We start from the raw sequence: 8,526 nt of genomic DNA, 5'->3' as shown, positions 1-8,526 counted from the left end.
CCTTCTGCTGATATGGGGATAGATTTAGTTTCATTTCTCTTTCTTCCCAGCTTTCTCCTGGCTGGGGAGAGGCTTTCTCCTCTTGGGTGGGGGGTGAGGATTTTTTTCTAAGTCTTATGTTCTTTATATCAGTTTTTTAAATTTTTTTCATTTGGGCTGATTTTAAACTACTAAAATGTCCGCGATGTTGTCACTTTCAGGTCCGCCCCTTATTTTTGTTCCTCTTCCGGGTGCATGAGTTCATAATCTGGTTAACCCTTTATATACCAAAGGGTTGACTTCAGAAATATGGCTCAGACCATTAATTTTGTCTCTTGGAATACTAATGGCTTAAACCATCCGATTAAACGGAAAAAGATTTTCAAGGTATTCCAAAGACTGAATGCACATATTATTTTTGTACAAGAAACTCATGTGACGAAAGAGGATAATCTTCATTTTTTAGGTTTTGGAGGGATCAACAGTACCATTCGAATTCAAATGCAAAAGTAAAGGGAGTTTCAATTTTTATTGACTCCTCTATTGCATTTGTCCAACACGATATTTTTTCGGATCCGAATGGTAGATTTTTGTTAATTACTGGGTTACTTTTTAACAAAAAGGTTGCTATGGTTAATGTTTATGCTCCAAATGTGGATTATCACAATTTTTTAAGTCCTTATTTACTTCCCTACCTAATCTAAATGAATATAGGTTAATAATGGGTGGTGACTTTAATTGTTGTTTAAATCCTTTGTTGGACAGATCTATATCTACTCAGACTTTACCTAATAAGTCGGCCACTTATATTAACTCTTTTTTGACTGATAATGGAATTTTTGATATTTGGAGATTTTGGCATTCTAAGGACAAAGAGTTTTCATTTTTCTCACATGTTTATCATTCCTACTTGAGAATTGATTATTTTTTTATTGACTCTTGTTTCATTCTATCAGTAATTGGTTGTAATTATGATATTATAGCCATCTCTGACCATGCTCCATTAAAACTTTCTATTAAATTTACGGATACAGCTTCTAGTGCTAGACAATGGCAATTTGATTCTACCTTACTACAAGATCCAGATTTTATTAAATTTATGAAGGAACAGATCAATTTCTTCTTTTCAACTAATTCCATGGATGATATTTCTTGCGGAACACTTTGGGACACTTTTAAAGCATATATACATGGACAGATTATCTCCTACTCCATTGGTTTGAGAAAACACATTAAGAAGGAAACTCCTTTATTGGTTGATAAAATTAAAGAGATTGACAAGAAATAATTGACTGCTCCTAGTAAGGAGCTTTACAAACAAAGGGTTGAACTTCAAATGGAACATAGTTTATTACTTACATCTTCGATTGAAAATCAATTAATGAAAACCAGATCTGATTTTTATATACATAGTGATAAATCGGGTAAACTGTTAGCTAGTCAATTGAAGAATGCTTTGGTTAAGCACCAAATTACTAAGATTCGTCAGCAGAATGGGGATCTGACAGTTAACCATGATGAGATAAACAAATCTTTTCAAGATTTTTATACCTCCTTGTATCATTCTGAGTTCCCTCATGATTATAATACCATGTGTAATTTTCTTGGGAATTTGAATTTTCCAAAATTATCATCAGATGATCTTTCAATATTAGAAACTTCTATTATGGATACAGAAATTAAAGGGCTTATTTCTTCTATGAATTCTGGGAAAGCACCAGGTCCAGGTGGGTATACAGTAGAATTTTTTAAATGTTTTTCCTCTACTCTTTCTCCTTGGTTATGCAGGGTTTTTGAAGAAGCAATTAGATTGGGTAATCTGCCACAATCTTTTTATAGAGCTTCCATTTCTTTAATATTGAAGAAAGATAAAGACCCTACTGACTGTGCATCCTATAGACCAATATCCTTATTGAATGTAGATTCCAAGATCTTTTCCAAGTTATTCGCATCCAGGCTGGAGAAGGTATAACCTCAAATTATCTCAGATGATCAAACTGATTTTATTAAAAATCGCTATTCTTTTTTCAATGTTAGGAGATTATTGAATATTGTTTATACTCCTTCACGTAGCACTTCAGAATGTGTCATTTCATTAGATGAGGAGAAAGCATTTGATAGAGTTCAATGGCCATACTTATTTACTGTGCTTGAGAAGTTTAATTTTAGTCCAACATTCATTTCCTGGATTAAACTGTTATATCATACTCCAGTAGCCTCGGTGTTTACTAACAATCAAAGATCTCCCTTTTTTCGTTTATTTCGGGGTACTAGACAAGGCTGTCCTCTTAGTCCATTACTATTTGATATTGCTTTAGAACCCTTGGCAATTGCTATCAGAGAATCACAGAACATTTTTGGCATTAATCGTGGGATGGGTATACATAAGCTATCATTATATGCAGATGATTTATTATTATTTATTTCTGATCATGAGAAATCCATTCCTGCATTTATATCATTGTCGGCTCAATTTAGTAATTTTTCCGGGTATAAATTAAATCTTAATAAGAGTGAATTGTTTCCTTTAAACAGACAGGTTCCAATTTATGGAAATTTACCTTTTAAATTAGTTAATGACTCTTTTATTTACTTAGGGATTAAAATCACAAAAAATTATAAGGATTTAAGGTTAATTTTTTTACCCCTAATCGATCAGATTGTTTACAATGGTCACCAGTATCTTTATCTCTGATAGGTCAGATTAATGCTATTAAGATGGTTATTTTACCCAAGTTTTTATATATACTTCAAGCGGTACCAATTCTTATTCCGAAATCTGTTTTTGCTAATGTTGATTCAAAAATTTCCTCATATATATGGTAGAATAAAAATCCTAGATTAGGTAAAATATATCTACAGAAGGCAAGGAAGGAAGGTGGATTGGCATTGCCTAATTTTAGATTTTATCATTGGGCAGTTAATATCCGATATTTGATATGTTGGTTAAAGGATTGGGATTTATCTTTTAGCCCTCATTGGGTGAAACTGAAAATTAAATCTGTACAAGGATTTTCATTGGGTTCTATTTTAGGGTCTTCTCTTCCCTTTGCTCTTTCTAAATTGCAGAAACGAATTGACAATCTGATAGTTAAACATACTTTACGTATATGGTTTCAATTTTGAAAATTTTTTGGGTTGACTCAGTTTGTTTTAAATATTCCTATTGTATCCAATTGCTTTTTTTATCCTTCTATTATAGACCAAGCTTACTCAGCTTGGAAGACTAAAGGATTACTATGATTTTCTGATTTATTTTTGGATAATTGTTTTATGTCTTTTGAACAATTATCTAATAAATATAATTTGCCTGGATTTCATTTTTTTACATATTTACAGATTAAGAATTTCTTAAATACTGTATTTCCTACCTTTCCAAATCTTGTGTCTTCAGGTATTTTGGAAAATTTGTTTGAATTAAATCCTTCTCAGAAAGGGCTAATATCAAAACTCTACAATATAATTATGAAGATACCTTCAGAGCCCTTCTATAAGATTAAAAATGATTGGGAAAGAGAACTTAACCTTATTATCCCTATTGAGAATAGGGATAAAATTCTTCAATTAGTTAATTCATCATCTATATGTGCTAAACATTCACTAATACAGTTTAAGGTTGTGCATAGGGCTCATATGCCCAAGGATAAATGGGTTCATTTTTATTCCTATATAAATCCTATTTGTGACAGATGTCATTCTGAGATAGCATCTTTAACTCATATGTTTTGGTCTTGTCCGCTTTTGAAAAAAATATTGGAAAGACATTTTTGATATTATTTCCACGGTATTGAACATTGATTTACAACCTCATCCTATTACTGCAATTTTTGGTTTACCAATGATGGATTCAGTCCATTTATCCTCTTCTGCTTGTCGAATGATTGCATTTCTTACATTAACAGCGAGAAGATCTATTTTGTTGAATTGGAAAGAAATTAATCCTCCTACTGTATTTCATTGGTTTTCTCAAACTATGTTATGTCTAAATTTAGAAAAAATTATAAGTGTTGTATTTGATACTTCTATTAAATTTGAAAAGATATGGAGACCATTTATTCAATATTTTCATATGATGTAATGTGACCCTGTTCCAAGCCTGTTTGTTTTTCCAGTTTTGATTTTATATATGTTGAGAGGATCGGAGTTGACGACACTGATGATTTTGTATTTTTGTTAGATATTATAAACAGCCCTTTTTTCATATTTTTTCCTTTTTTTTCTTTTTTCATTTTTTTCCCTATTAGTTATTAGATTGTTAGATTAGTTTTTCTTGCATAATTTTTTTTCTTTTTCTCTTTTCTGTTTTTTTCAATATATATTATGATATACCTAGGTTTGTTTTGTTAATATGTTACTTGTATCATCCATGATTTGGGAAGACTTATTTATGTTGTAACTATTGCTTATGTATTCTTTCATGTTCAGTTGAAATGTGTATGTTTGTAATCCCATTATCTATGTATTAATCTTATTATGTTGATATTAATAATAATAATAAAAAGATTGAAAAAGAAAGAAAAGAAAGAAATTGGATTGTCACATTTATGGCTATAATTGTAAAGGCCTATGCCTGGGGCATTCAAAATTATTAAAAAATCCCTTTTTCTAGCAATCCTGACAATTGTCCCAAATGGGTTTGCATAGTCTCTGAAGGTGGAGAAAGTTGTGTTAGGAACGTAAAGGCAATAGACTCACTATGAAAAAGGGATCATGGTGGGCAGGTTCAAGAAAGTAGGGTTGTGCAGGTAGGAATTGGAAGATTGAGGGGGTATGGGCTCAAGCAGAGCAAATTACAGTGCTGGCCTGACTGTACAAGGACACACCTACCCCTTTCTGACCTCCATATTGGTCCTGATTCCTTCACAGAAATTGCATTGTGAGCAACAAGCTTTTCTCTCTTGCAACTCTAACCCAGGGTGTAGATTTGAAAGTACAGGCATCTTGAGCAGATATGCTTAACAAGCACAAGAAGCTGAGAAGATCATTGAAACAAGTGCCGAAGCCCAGTTTCACACACAAGAGATTCTGCAGATGCTGGAAATCCAGAGTAACACACACAAGCCGCTGGAAGAACTCAGCAGGTCAAGCAGCATCTGTGGAAGGGGATAAGGAGTTGATATTTCAGGCTGAGACCCTTCAGTTTCACACAGTCCTTCTGCTGGAGGAAAGCATCACCTGCTCAGCAGTAATTCTGTTCCTGCCATGAATCTCAACGTTTTCAGGTAACTCTTTGCTATGAACTGCTGGAGGATGAGGCAGATGTTCCCAATTGGTTTCCTTGGACTTTGTTTTCTCTCTGTCACTAGGCCACAAACCTAACATTTTATAACTTCCTATTCCACCATCCCTATCGTCAGCAGGCTGACTGACAAGAAGATGCCTGCTTGAATGGAATTGCCCATTTCAATTCCTTCATCAAATTACCATAGCTCTTGCATTCATTTGCACAAATGTACAGAAAATGCTATCCCAATCGAAACAACAATGAAAGCTGAATCCCATAGCAAAGTTTACAAGCAACTGTCGAGTGCATCCACAAGCAAAATGTAAAGCAAGGAATTTCTTCTCTCAAGGTGTTGTCAATCTTTGCAATTCTCAATGTCAGAGATCTGTGAAGGCTGAGTCACTGGATAAATCTGAGGTTTAGGTACATAGATTTCCATTGCTTTAGGTAGGAGAATCAAGAGTTATAGGTACTAAGTAAGAGAGTAAAATTGGAGGCAGCATGGAATCAGCTATGATTCTACTGAATGGCAGACCAGCCTTGAGGGGTGAAAAGTCAAATCCCACTCATACATCTTGGGCTTTTCATAGAGTGAAGAAGCAGAGATATCATGGACAGTCAAAGAACTGGCACAGACCTGAGCAACTAAATGGTCACCATGTGTGCTGTTAAATCTAATTCTGATTATGTGGTGGTATAATAATGTTGTGATTAGCATTACAGCAGCCAAAACCACTGATCTGCAGCTGTGAGTTACAATCCTACCATGGAGTATTTAAATTTAGTTGGTTTAACAAATCTGCACTTTAAAAAAGATGGCTAACATTAGTGTTGATAACCTTGAGACCATGGTCTTGTTGTTAAAACTCATCTTCACACATCTCCTGTCCTCATTTGTTTAACCCACATATGTGATTTAAATGGCCCTGGAAGCTATCCTGCTCAGTGCCACTTTGGGATGGTCAATTGATCTCCATGACAAACTGTGATGTCAAACTCAAATTTATTATTGTTTGTGTCAATACAAGGGTTCAATATAGTGGATTCTGGTGAATTGGGACACATCAGGACCAATACATTTTGGCCCAATTAATTGGCTGCCTCAATTAGCCAAAGTTTCATGGAAATAGTTAAAAAGGTATAAAAAAGACAAACTGAGTATCAAATTATGTATTTAAATGAAATACAGAAAAAATGAGAAGACTAACAATAGTACTACAGTTCTATAAAACTGTGTATTAGTTTGTAATAGTTATTGAAGGAGGAATTCATCCAGTGTATGCAATGAACAAAACCAGTATAGACACCTAGTGCAGATAATGGACTGTCTTCATACAATGCTATCGACAAATCATCCAAGTCTTCATTTTCATTGTAGCATTGAAGATAATCGTTATTACTTTCAAGTGCCTCATAGTTTCTAACTTTATGAAGTTGTGAAACCATTTCATTTTCACTCATGGCCATTTCTAGCCTCCCCAAGCCTGAATGCTTGAAACCGAGGTGAGCACAACTGTTTACCGCTGCTTATTTATCGGCCACTATCAATGACAAAAATCATTATATTTTGACTACAAACACATGCAACTGATGCTATTTAAAAATTGTTCAATCTAAGCTCAGCACCGTGTCCAATGACCACAGAAGTGTCAATGACTGATGCTAGTAAGAGCCTGTTTGGCAAGTCTCCTGCCCCAGTTAAACAACGTAATGTCTCAAATAAGTGAAGAGAATCCCAGCAATTTCATGATTAGTTTTTGTTTCTTAAGAGTCGTCCCAAGTAATTCACTGCCATGATTAACTGATGGCCCAATTAACTGGAATCCACTGTATTTGCTTTACAGTATTTAAAATATAAAAATAAGTAACATTAGGTTCGATATTGTCATTTAAAAAAAATTGGATAGGTATATGGACAGGAAAGGAATGGAGGATTATGGGCTGAGTGCAGGTCGGTGGGATTAGGTGAGAGTAAGTGTTCGGTACGAACTAGAAGGGCTGAGATGGCCTGTTTCTGTGCTGTAATTGTTATATGATTATATAAACTTTCAGGCACCACTTCAGTAGCACAGTTGTTATAATCTTTGATTTATATTTGTTCACAATATTTTGCATCATCTGATGACTCAGATAAGTAAGCAATGGTTATAAAGGACTGTGTATAATATCAGTCCTCAGATGGCTGTTACATAGGTGGTTCCCTGTTTTCCTTCAAAAAGCCTGCCAATGTATTGCTTATCAATCTTTGATTGTGGAATCTACTTATGCTGAGAACAATAGGAATGTAAACTCGATGAGTGATCAAATGCTGAATGTCACTGTTCTCCGGGTTTTCCAATTTAAACTCATCCAGATAAATCAGCTCTAATGTGGCAAAGAGAAGCTTAATAAAAACACCACTAGCTCAGTAAAGGTTAAAAGTACTATTTTTAGCATTTTTGTTTCAGGGTGAACACTAGCTGCAGTGGCATTAAAAATGTGTACATTATGTATTTATCTCTTCCCTGATTTTCTCGTTTCCATTCAAAGGTGCTGGCTCATTTCCTCAGTTATAGTTTGATGACTGATATTTGGCCTCTGGTCCCTTCCTGAAATGGTCATTACCATGTTTGAGCTGAGAAGAAATAGCAGCAGGCTGGCTGACTGTAAGGGAATTTGATTTGGACGCTTTCTAGCAGAGGTCACTGTGCACTGATGTAGAGACTTAACTGGTCAGTCTTTTCTTTGCCCTGAACTTTCCCGTTGACTTTGACCAAAAGAGAACAGAAAACATTGGCACTACTTAAAAGGTTGCACAGCATCTGTATAGAGAGAGAAAGAGAGAGAGAGAGAGAGAGAGAGAGAGAGAGAGAGAGAGAGAGAGAGAAGAGAGAGAGAGAGAGAGAGACAGAGGTAGAGAGAGAGAGAAAGAGAGAGAGGGAGAGAGAGAAAGAGAGAGAGAGGGAGAGAGAGAGGAGAGAGAGAGAAGAGAGAGAGAGAGAGAGACAGAGGTAGAGAGAGAGAGAGAAAGAGAGAGAGGGAGAGAAAGAGAGAGAGAGGGAGAGAGAGAGGAGAGAGAGAGAGGTAGAGAGAGAGAGAGAGAGAGACAGAGGTAGAGAGAGAGAGAGAGAGACAGAGGTAGAGAGAGAGAGAGAGAGAGAGAGGGAGAGGGAGAGAGAGAGAGGGAGAGAGAGAGAGAGACAGAGGTAGAGAGAGAGAGAAAGAGAGAGAGAGGGAGAGAGAGAGGAGAGAGAGAGAGGTAGAGAGAGAGAGAGAGAGAGCGAGACAGAGGTAGAGAGAGAGAGCGAGGAGAGAGAGAGAGCGAGGAGAGAGAGAGAGAGAGA

The sequence above is a fragment of the Hypanus sabinus genome, chromosome 5 (genome assembly GCF_030144855.1).
Source record: "Hypanus sabinus isolate sHypSab1 chromosome 5, sHypSab1.hap1, whole genome shotgun sequence".
Taxonomy (NCBI): domain Eukaryota; kingdom Metazoa; phylum Chordata; class Chondrichthyes; order Myliobatiformes; family Dasyatidae; genus Hypanus; species Hypanus sabinus.
Note: the sequence above shows the minus strand (reverse complement) of the source record.